Source organism: Numida meleagris, chromosome 2 (assembly GCF_002078875.1).
Source record: "Numida meleagris isolate 19003 breed g44 Domestic line chromosome 2, NumMel1.0, whole genome shotgun sequence".
In the NCBI taxonomy this organism is placed as follows: domain Eukaryota; kingdom Metazoa; phylum Chordata; class Aves; order Galliformes; family Numididae; genus Numida; species Numida meleagris.
In genome coordinates this window covers 37,873,354-37,884,270 of record NC_034410.1, presented here as the reverse complement: position 1 = coordinate 37,884,270, position 10,917 = coordinate 37,873,354, and the positions used below count along the sequence as shown (strand labels likewise).

Below are 10,917 nucleotides of genomic sequence, written 5' to 3'. Positions count from 1 at the left end.
GCTGAACAAACAAGGCTAATTGTTTCAATTTTATAAATCAAATCATTCTAGAAAGAATTAAAATGGAGCCTCATGAATGCAAAATGGCTTAATTAAATTTTTGCTCAATCGTCAGAACGAAGCATAAACTTCCTTTATAACGAGTTGTCTCAGCCCCGATAACATTGTTACTGGTACCCCTTATTTCTTTAACTCAAAGTCAATATTTGAGGTGTTTTTTTTTTGGGGGGGGGGGGGGGGAGAGGGAGAGGAATTTTTTGCTTGTTTTACTGCAAATCCATTATTTTTTTACAAGGATGAAAACCCAGAGTTTGCATTCAGTGAAAAGGACACTGGAATTTTACTTGATTTTACACCAACTAGCTGCATTCTGCAACTTTATAGTTTTGTCACAGAATTTTAGAGTCACCAGTAATTGTACATTAGTTTATTGCTGAAAATGGATTCTTGGATGACAGAATGATAAGAAGAAATGGGCGTTTGTTCAGTCCCAATATATAAAATTCAGAAGAGACAGGAAGGTCTGCGTGCATTTCTGGCCCACACAGTCAAAATTCATGATAGGAAACAGACACTAAAGAGAAACAAGCACTTGCCAAATTACATGTGCTTTTTTAAAACTTGGTATTTTATTGCATTTACTCCACATACTGTACTCATTACCAATCCTGTGAGGAAATTCAGCCCTTTGTAAATATTCAGTGAAAAAGACGAAGTCCATCTGCCGACAGAGTACGGAGGGAACGTGTACTACTGAAATAGCGATGCAAAGATTGGGTATGTGGAAAGAAAAAAGTCAAATTTTTAAAGAGCAGAAGAATTACTGGTGGATGATGAATTCAGTGTAGATCAACTAGAACCTGTTGTACAGCAAGAATTGAACATCAATTCCAGAACTAGAGAACATTTTACCTAAAAGGTTGTATGGAAGAGGCACTCCAGTAACACAGTGTTACCTGTCAGTCAAGCAGGAGTCACCACTAACAGTACTGATCTATGGATTTTGTATTTAGTGTATATGAGAATGAGAAAAACAGCTCTGTGACACAGGAGTCATTACATTAGTGGTAAGATGAACTTACTCTACAGTGTAGCTGCCTTTTGGACAAACTTAGATTTAGCCAAATGCTTCCATTAGCCTTTCTACAACTTCAGATATTCCTTGATCAGCGTGTGATATCAATTACCTCCTGTGTCATCCTTTCTTGTTTTCTTCACTGTTAAAAATCCTTCTAAATCCCTTCGAAATCAGTGGGTTTCATCCTTGGAAGCAGCTTCTGCAATGCATATCAAGGCAACCTTCAGTGAGTCACAAGGTAAGGTACAGGATGTTTAGATGCCAGCACTTTGTTCTGTCTTTCTCTTGTTTCCCCTGCATATCACAGGCTGATACCCCAGCCCCATAAAGCCTCTGTGCTTTCTTCAGCTCACAAGAGCTGCTGTTTATTCTCTAGTCGGCATTCAGAGAAAGTAAGCCATGAGGATAAGAGTAGAATGGTCTGTTGAGTGAGTTTCCTTCAATGTTTCCCTCTGAATTTGCTAACGCTTGTTGCTGGAGACTGTCCAGCTTTTAGTCCCCAGCACTTCCATACCCACAGAATATTCACAACAGAATGGCCGAATCCTCAGCCAGTATCATCCCCAGTACCACCCTCAGTAACTGCCCCTCACTCTGTTATTCTCCCATGTTCCTAATGTTGTTGCTGTTACCAGGAGGTTGACTGGTCATCAGCTACAGCCTTCTGCAGAGCTGCTAACATAGGCTTTTCCTCATGACTTTCTGAGCCTCACTAACATCATAAATCTGAGAGGTGGGGGAGTTGGTGCAAGGAATCCACGAGAGAGAGGAAAGAGAGGCAATCGTCCTTCTAAGGGAAGAATGTTAAGACCAGCAAGGTAAGAACCTAATGTTTTAGCATGTTTATGTATTTAATTCATAATGGCAGAGAGATTCCCAACAGAGTTAATACAGCAGATTGTATGGGGAAAATTCTTCTTTGCATCTCACAGAAAAATTACAAGAAGGACAGCTGTAGAAACTGCAAAAGAAACCTAAAGAACCAAATGAAGGATTAAATGTTGTTTACATGCTATGCTACAGATTTCTGTTGTAAGGATATTAATGTTGTTAAACTTCCATTTTAACTCCATAGGACAATACAAGCACATAAGGAATTGAGAAGAATATTTTGTTTGCTCTCCTTTTGAAGGATTAACTACTGCTTTTTATAATCTGCAGAGACTTGCAGGAGGGAAAATGCAAAGCACAGCATCCAACATATTAACATGCTAATTTAGAGCGAATGTAAAAAGTAGTTTCACTTGCTTGCATCTTCATGTTACTCTCTTAGAGAACCTGTTAAGCAAGGCCTGGCCCTGTCATAATTAGCAACCCTGGGGGGAGAACCTACCTTACGTATCCTGTGGCAGCCCCTCATGAGCAACATGGGACCAGCATAGATCAAGGATGGGATGACAGATACTGCAATCGTCCTGCTTGTAAAATGTGACATTTAGTAAACAATCATAAAGTAGCAGGGAAGATTTAAACATTAAACAGAAGTTGGAGAGGGGCTTGTGTGGGAGTGTGTTTATCTTAATGGGAGGCTTGGGAGCGCTGCGTGCTGTGCCATGCCGTGCAGCCGTTTGGCTTTGTGGCTGAAAGCAGCCATGCTGGTTTGGTGAAGCGACTGAGAGCTAAAGTATGTGCCTTGCATTCTGTTTGATTGCTGTAGCTTGTGCTGCATTCTCACGGGGTGGTTAACATGCCTGCCTCTAATGCTTTTAACTGTACTCTGTCTTTATGGTGCTCAGAGAGCTGATGCTGTGACTGCTATCCTTTGCTTCTCCAGTACAGTTAAAAAAAAAAAAAATCATTATTTCAGGGAACAGTTGTTCTGACTAGAAAGATGAAAAAATGTTTTATGTTCTATTTTGAGCATTTAATATCACAAAGAACAATACCTCTGAGTAATCTCTTAAACTTTAGCTGCTCTGTGACCTCAAGTGATTTCACTGTCTTTTCAGTCCTTATGTTAGAGTGCTCCTCCAGCATCATTACTTACATCCCAGAGAACTCAGTTCAGAACATTTTGAGAGGAGTGATCAGAAATAATAAGTGAGAAAACAAACAAAAAGCAACAAACCTGAGGAATTCATGTGCATGTCTTTGGAACTAACAAATACTTTTTCAATAAACAAAGGGCAAGATGTTAGGAGCTTCCTTGCTTCCTTGTTCTGATTCACAAGAGAGTAATGAACCCAGTAGAAAAAATGTCATATTTGGTAAAGTATATGGTATGTCTCTAAAGGTACAGGTACACAGAGAACCTGTGAGAATATCTGTGCCTTTGTGTAAAGAGCTAACTTGCTACAAGATGAGTAGGATCCTGACACTCAGCATCAAATAAAGTTTCCAGAAATGTTAGAAAAGACATTGATGGATAAATTGCATTTTCTAACTTTGGAAGAGACATTAGAGGAAGGAAAATGTTGAATGAACAGAAGTTGATACTGTGTTGGGAATTTAGGGATAGTATGTCTCACCTTTTCATGAAAATCTGACAAATTCATAGCATTTACTACCTTGAAATAAAACTACATGAGCAGCAACAGCCAATTGTAAAAGAAACCCCACTGCTTCCAGATACACTTAAAGAGCAACTCCCACTCTTCAAAGGTTTTCTGACATAAAAGTTTCCAGCAGAAGAACATATGTGGAATAATAAAGCTCAGTGAAAACCAACTCTCACAAAAAGGTGAGTTGCTGTTAGAATTCTATAGCAGAATGGTATCAATTTTGGCATGAGTTTACTATGAGACACAGTACAAGGAAAAAAATATTATTTTGATTGTTATATAAGAACACAGTATATCACAAAGTAGATCTTTGCTGAATTTGTTTTAAAATAATGTGGAGTATGATTATTGAAAAGCAATAGAAATGCTGGCTTTTTTCATACTTTGTTATACACTTACTGTTAAACCTAAGAACCTTCTTAAAGGTTCTTTCATCAAAGTTTGCAAGAAACTTAGGGATATTCTAAAAGAACTGCATTGGTCCAAAGTATTTTTCTTCACTGTAGTGTAAGTTATATGCACAGTAGATTTCAAAACAGAATGTATAAAATGAGGGCTACTGCTTCCCATTATTCTTTAAGTTTACAAAATGGGTATAATGAAGTTGCTTATAATGTATCATGTAGATTAGTAACTTCCTATTAGAACATTAAATGAATTCAATCTGTATTGAAGCTCATATATTCAAAGTCACTTAAGATTGTTTTCTTCCCTCTCATAGGTGACAGCCAGGAATCCTGCATCTAAGAAAGACGGTGATCAGGATTCAGCTTTTATAGGCTCTTAGAAAAGGAGAGATGTTCTTGTATCCATGTTGGGCTGAAGATGACCTAGACTGAGATTCCCAAATTCTAACGCATGTACTGCAGCAAAGCTCTGTGTAGATAATTCCTGAGTAGCAAAGCACATAGTCCTGGCTGATACTGAAAGCTGTTGATACAGCAATTTCTGCTACTGCGACCTACAATGGCTGCAGGATGTGAGTGAGCAAGATGGACTTGGGAACCACCAATGTGGATGTGTTTACTTCAACTGCAGATTGAGGTAATGTGCTCTTAGTTTAGTTGAAGAACAACAAGAGAATGCTAATAAGCATGAAGAATATAAAGAAGTTAATGAAAGCAACATAAATTAGGTGGTGGAAAAAGATAAGCCTTGCTAGTTGGATGAAAAGGGAACAAGAGACCATGGCCCAAACATAAGAACGTATTTTATTGCATTTGGTGTTTTCTTTTTCCTGCTTTCCTTCCAAGGGAAACTGAAAAGTGGAGCAGCTAGCGTTAACCATTTTCTAACACAGCTATTCAAAACTTGTTGAATTACACAACTTGTATTGAAAAAAATAGGAACTGCTGGTGCTGAGTTCTATTACAAATTAGGCCAATTGAGAAACTGTTGCATAACTGATCTGCAAAAGATAATTGCTAGGAGTTTGTAAGTTCAGGTGTTGCTGAAGCTTAAGCAGGTGGCTTAGTCTTCAGTACTTTATAGCTTTTTTTTTTTAATTATTATTCAAGTGTGCATCAAATTTCTGTAATCACTTTCTCAAAGACTCATGAAGAATTCATTCTCAGAAGCCTTAGAATTGTCTACTGACGCAAGTGATCTGAACCAATACATTTGAGCAAGTGGAATTTTCAGTAAGAAGGTTGATGGGGGAAAAGAAGCTACTTTAGTCAGCTGGAAAAGAATATTCATAAATACAGTATTCTTGTATAAAACTTCCTCTTTTAGATCTACGGCTTTGTAATCATCAGAAGCACACAGTTAGCACATCCCCTGGGCTGTAGCCTACAAAACAATAGTTCAAATTTTAGGGCATCTAGTACCAAAACAAAACCAACATGATCTAGTGATTCAAAGCACTGAATCAGTATAAACTCAAGCTGCCGATACAAAATTGTTCAGACGGGTTGGTCAGGAATTTGTGGGACAGGTACCTTCAAGCTGTCTGACTTTCTGTGGTTCTGCTGCTGCGTGCCTGACTTTCATAGTTTGCCCAAATTTCTTTATAAAAGTTCATTTTTGTCTTACCCACTTCCTATGCTCAGATGTATTGTTTGTTTAAGTCTTCAGGTTCCCTATCCTCCCTCCTTTTTTCATTGGATGTTCACAGGACATTAACTCAACGGATTTTATTGATCTTTGCCTCAGATCTTGACCTATCCAAATATTCAGAAACTTATGGCCACTTCCTTTGGTGGTGGTGGTGGTGGTTTTTCTTTGGCCTTGATATGAGCTATGTGGATGCAGTTGCCACATCTTTATGACATGCTCTATCTCAGTGGCTCTAAGCGGAGGCTGTACCATCTGCCTCTCTCTGGTCTGTCCTGATACTTTCCTCATCTTGGAACTGCCCAACTCAATTTTGAAGAAGGAAATTCAAATACACATCTTGACATAGTCATCAATTCTGGTCAAAAACTGATGGTAAAAGTAAAGCCATGCATGAAAAGTTGGCCTTTCTGTTTTCCCCCAGTGATTGTTAACCACATAATAAACTGGAGACGGTGTGTCAGAGGGGATAGAATTTTAGCTCAGGAGAGCAAAGTTGTATCTCTTTAGATGTTTCCCATAGCAGTGAGCTTTTCAGTATGCCCACGCATGCCTTCTGTAGTAACAACTCTGTCACCTTCTTGTCATCCTAAGAATGAGCAGACTTGACTCTATCAGCAAGCAGCCTTGATATCCACTCTGGATACACCATGCATTTCTTCTGGCTGGAAAGCTAGCAAAACACTTTTTATGGGAACTTTGGAAGGGCAAGGATTGTCTTATTGGGCATATTTTCTTGCCCAAAGAGTCTTGGGTGAACTGCTAGGAACAAAACTATATGCCTTCGTCAAAAGAAGGAATCGCTCTTTAGAGGATTGGATGCATGAGGACAGGAATAAAGAGGGATGTGTTTATCACAGAGAAAAGCTACCCAAGTGAGGAAAGTCTAGCATGCTTCACTGTTCACTGTGAACTCAGGGGACCAGAGATCTTCTGAAGGGTGTGTCATCTCCAGAATTTTACTGGCTGCTTGCATTCTTCAAACTATCTCCAATCTAATTAGCAATGCCATCATGCAGTTGGTGATCCCCAGCCTCCAGATAATTGCAGAAATCTGCCTCTCAGCTAAGTAACACTACTGATGGCTGTTTCTATGCTTCGGATGTTCAGAACAGATCTCCAGAAACACTGCCTTCTCTACTCTTTCTGTTGCCATTGACCCCCAAGAACAGTTTATGACCAAATTAATGGTGAGGAGACAAAATGGGCTTTGATACTAGCGCATTTCTAGTCACAGATAAAAATTAAATGTTAAGAAGTTACATGAGCTTGTGATCCTGCAGCAGGGAAGATGGTGTAACCCTGAAGAAGGTCAGGTGGGTCAGAGCAGTCATCCCAGCTGTGTGGTGGGGAATTCAGGCATGGTGCCCTGGGGTCCCTACTTTTAACACTGAAGCACGCCTGCAACCTCACTTGGGCCTTCTGCTGGGTCCAGAAATTCCAGACCTCATCAGCAGTGCTCACAGCCCTCCTGTCCGGAAAGTTTTCCACACCTTGACAAAGGTGCAGCAGTTAAAGGGTCATGTATAGGGAAGTAAATGGAGGATAAATAAGTGTTTAACCAGTCCAAGCCCTATGCAAATTTGCCCCCAGAGCGGCAAGTTGGTCTTGGAGGGTGAAGATGAAAATGGCAACCTCACCTAAGTTTATATTGTTAGATGATCAAGCAATAGGTAGACTTTTCTTTACTGTCACGGAACTATGATCTAAAATTCTGTCAGTCAAGTATGAGTATGTTGATTAGTGTCATAGGGTACTACCACAATCCTACTCCAAGAGTTGATGAGTTTAGCAAATGTTAATGAATCACAATGACATTTTAAAATCCAGAATGTGGAATGTGGAAATTATTGCAAATGTTCATATTTGATATTACAACATGTACTGTTTGTTTATACCTTATTACAACTATATACAACATGAAATGTATAGTTTCATGGGTGTCAACTTAGTGACATAAGTTTTCAGAACAACATTGCAAATTACACTTTTCTTCTGTGTGGTTTGCAGAAGTCTGACAGCTGTGATCACTTATTTAGGTAAGTGGTTGTATGTGAGTATGTGTTCTCAGAGTGGATAAGTTATGTAGTTTCACAAATAGGCAAGTTTTATGCCCTTTAAGTCTTGTGCCAGAAAAGCTGCAGAGAAATAGTTTTTATTAAACAGCGAGTATATTTGAATAGAAGCAGCAAATGATTTGTAACAGAAATATTTATAGATCATACATATGGCTGTCTTACAGCTAGAATAATTACAGACTGCAGTTTAGACTTGAGTAAAAAGAATGGAAATGGGGGAAGGGAGAAATCTGTGCATTAAGTCATTATACACAAAGTAATGTTTCAATAAATACTTTGCTTACTAAAAACAAATACTGAAGCCAGTATTAAAACTGGTTAATGTTGACAGCTGTTACAAAAATCTGTAGGGTACTTGTATTCATGTTGTAGTCTCCAACGGGAAGATGAGCAAGTCTCCAGTGAACTGAAAGAAGAATTTTGTGTTTATCATTTTAATGGGATTGTTAATTTAAACTAGCACTCCGTAAGTGTAAAGCATTTCACAAAAACTGATAGGACGTGATTGGGGTTGGTAGCATCCAGCAAAGAAATCCCACTGCTATCGGAACGTTATGGTGCTTAAATTCAACTCATGCTTACATTTAATTCTATGCTTTTGCAAAAATCACTTGAAACATGATGAACTGTGTAGACTCACTTCACCTCTGAATTCCATGGAGGTAGTTCCTTGTAGTCTCTTAGGAGGACTGTCGCATAGCTCTACATGGCTAGGAATGCCACCACAAAACATACACGCATATTCTGGATAAATCCACTATAAACAATAAGTCAAAAACACACTGACATATGTCCATAGTCTCACAGGTATCATAGTATATGATGAGAATTAAATGAAAAGCAACTTGGACAAAATAATTTCAAAGATAACTGCAGAAAATGCTCAGAGAAATTTCAGCCTTTCTTCCTCTGTTTATGCCAGCATGGAACATAGGCTGAACATGTCTGACCATGCACTTTCCTAAAACCAACTGCCAAGAAGAAAGGAACTCCCTCTGTCTTTCCGTAGTGTGTATAGAACTGACTGTCTTCAAGATAGATCACTATCTACTATTTGGCTCAAGATAAATGAGTGCAAAAACAAAACAAAACAAAAAAAAAACAGCACTTGCTGGGCTAAGAACAGATTATTTACCAAACAGCTGAAGCTAATAAGAACACAGAACAAGTCACCAGACTTCATGTACTATTTCTGCTGTGTGTGTTAGTGGTTCTCTACCAATGCAAAAAGGTTGGAACAGATACACTTAAGCTGTTTTCTCTGGTCCCCCTGATCTTCACTTGTAGCTGCCTTAGTTCATTATACCTAATTCATTTTACCTGACCCTACATATAAATTTGAGTGTTAGAAAAGGAATAATTCTTATCAGCAAGCCCAGAACTCTGAAACACTGGGCAGAGCCCTGCAAATGCCAGTTACTTGTTCTGCAAAAAACGCTCTTTCTTATCTTGCCAAAAGTAGAGGAAGCCCCAGCCTACAACTCTGAGGCTCATGCAGCTACAGCTAATCTGGGCTCGAGTAGATCACTTAATGTCCCTTCTAGGCAGATGCTATTATTTTCTGTGACCTTATGCAGCATTTACAAATTAGTTTAACAAGTTCCTTAGACACTGAGAGTAAAATTATGCTAAATAAACAATATTTACTAGAAGATTCTTCTCATCTTTCCCTTGAGGTGTATTGGAACATTACAATTGCGTCCTCAAAAGGAGCTGTGTGGTTTCCAATCCTTTCACTAGTTTGGAAAAACATTTTATAAAAGGAAAACCCTTAAATTTTTACTATTTGATTTAAATTTTTCTCTTCAGATACCAGTTTGTCTACTAACTTGGATGCAGTGTCTCTATGATTCCCTCCTTTTGTGTTTTCGCTTTGGGAATAATTCAAGAAGTGGAAGTGCCTGGACTGGGTAGGTCTTAGTCCTTCGTGCAACGGAATGAAGATTACAAATTGAGTAGGCGTATGTTGTGAAACACATTTTAAGCTTGTCAAATTAGATGTCGGGGGAAATTCTTCACTGAGAGGGTTATGGGGCCCTGGCATAGGCTGCCCAGAGAAGCTGTGGGTGCCCCATCCCTGGAGGCGCTCAAGGCCAGGTTGGATGGGGCTTTGGGCAGCCTGGGCTGGTGGGTGGCAGCCCTGCCCATGGGAATTAGGTGGACTTTAAGGTCCCTTCCAACTCAAGCCAGTCTGTGCTTCTAAACATCTATGACCATAATATTTAATTTTACTTTTGGTGGAAAGTGAAAGCATCTTTAACTGTAAATATTTTTTATGCTCATACCTCAAATAATGCAAATTTTAAGACCATTCATGGGTGGGAAGTAGCTATTAAGTTTCATCAAAGGATGTTGTTTTGCTTTGTGTGTTTTTTTTTTTTTTCCAAACTAGCAAATATATTAGAATGAAATTATGTGACCTTAGGGTAGGGCGGTGTAACACTGGCCAGAAGAAGAGGTTGACACAGCTGTGCGAAAGCAACCATAATAAGAGTAAAATTATGGAAGATGAACACCTCAGGCTGATGACTGCAGCCCAGAAGAGGGCAGCGTTTAAAAACACCTGCATGGATGAGCAGGACTCGGAGCATCGATGGGGCCGGGGGGGAGAGTGCCCGCTGACCACTTCCCCTCCCCGCACCTGTCCGAAGCGAAGCCTGTTCTCCACCCACACACGGCAGCGCGCACCTTAGGAGACGGGGAACCGGGCACAGCCGTGCCCCGCCTGCCCTCAGGTAGAGCGGTGAGGGCTTTCAGTCCCCGCCGCTAAGGCACAGGTCTACTCCTATCTCTCGCCCCACCGCGGCCGCTACACCGCCCCTCCCCCGCGGAGTGCGGTAGCGCCCCCTGGCGGCGGCCGGCCTTCCTCCCTGTTGCCACCCGCAGTGACGTCTCACGCGGCCGCAGCTGCTCTCTCTCGCCTTTCCCATTGGCCGGCGGCCCCGCAGCCGCCCCGCCTCCCGCGTGTGATTGGCAGGTGGGCGCGGGGACGCGGCCCAGGCCGGCGGCGTCGGGAGGCGGCGGCGGCGATGCGGGCCGGGGGCCGCGCACTCATTGTCTGAGCGCGGGGCCCGGCGCTGGCGGCGCGGGGAGGGGAGGAGTCGGGGGAAGCGGCCCCGGTAGCGGTGACGGGGCGGAAAGAGGAGGGGAAGGAGGGCCGGGCGGGCGGCGTGCGCGTGCGCGCGTGCGGGGAGCGCGCGGGCAC

General features: G+C 41.1%; 1 long non-coding RNA gene across 1 annotated transcript; it reads left to right on the top strand.

Annotated features, from left to right (window-relative positions):
* On the top strand, positions 232-8,006 carry LOC110394333. The gene is made up of 2 exons (XR_002435558.1): positions 232-1,316; positions 1,714-8,006. It is a non-coding gene; the product is annotated as an uncharacterized LOC110394333 (long non-coding RNA).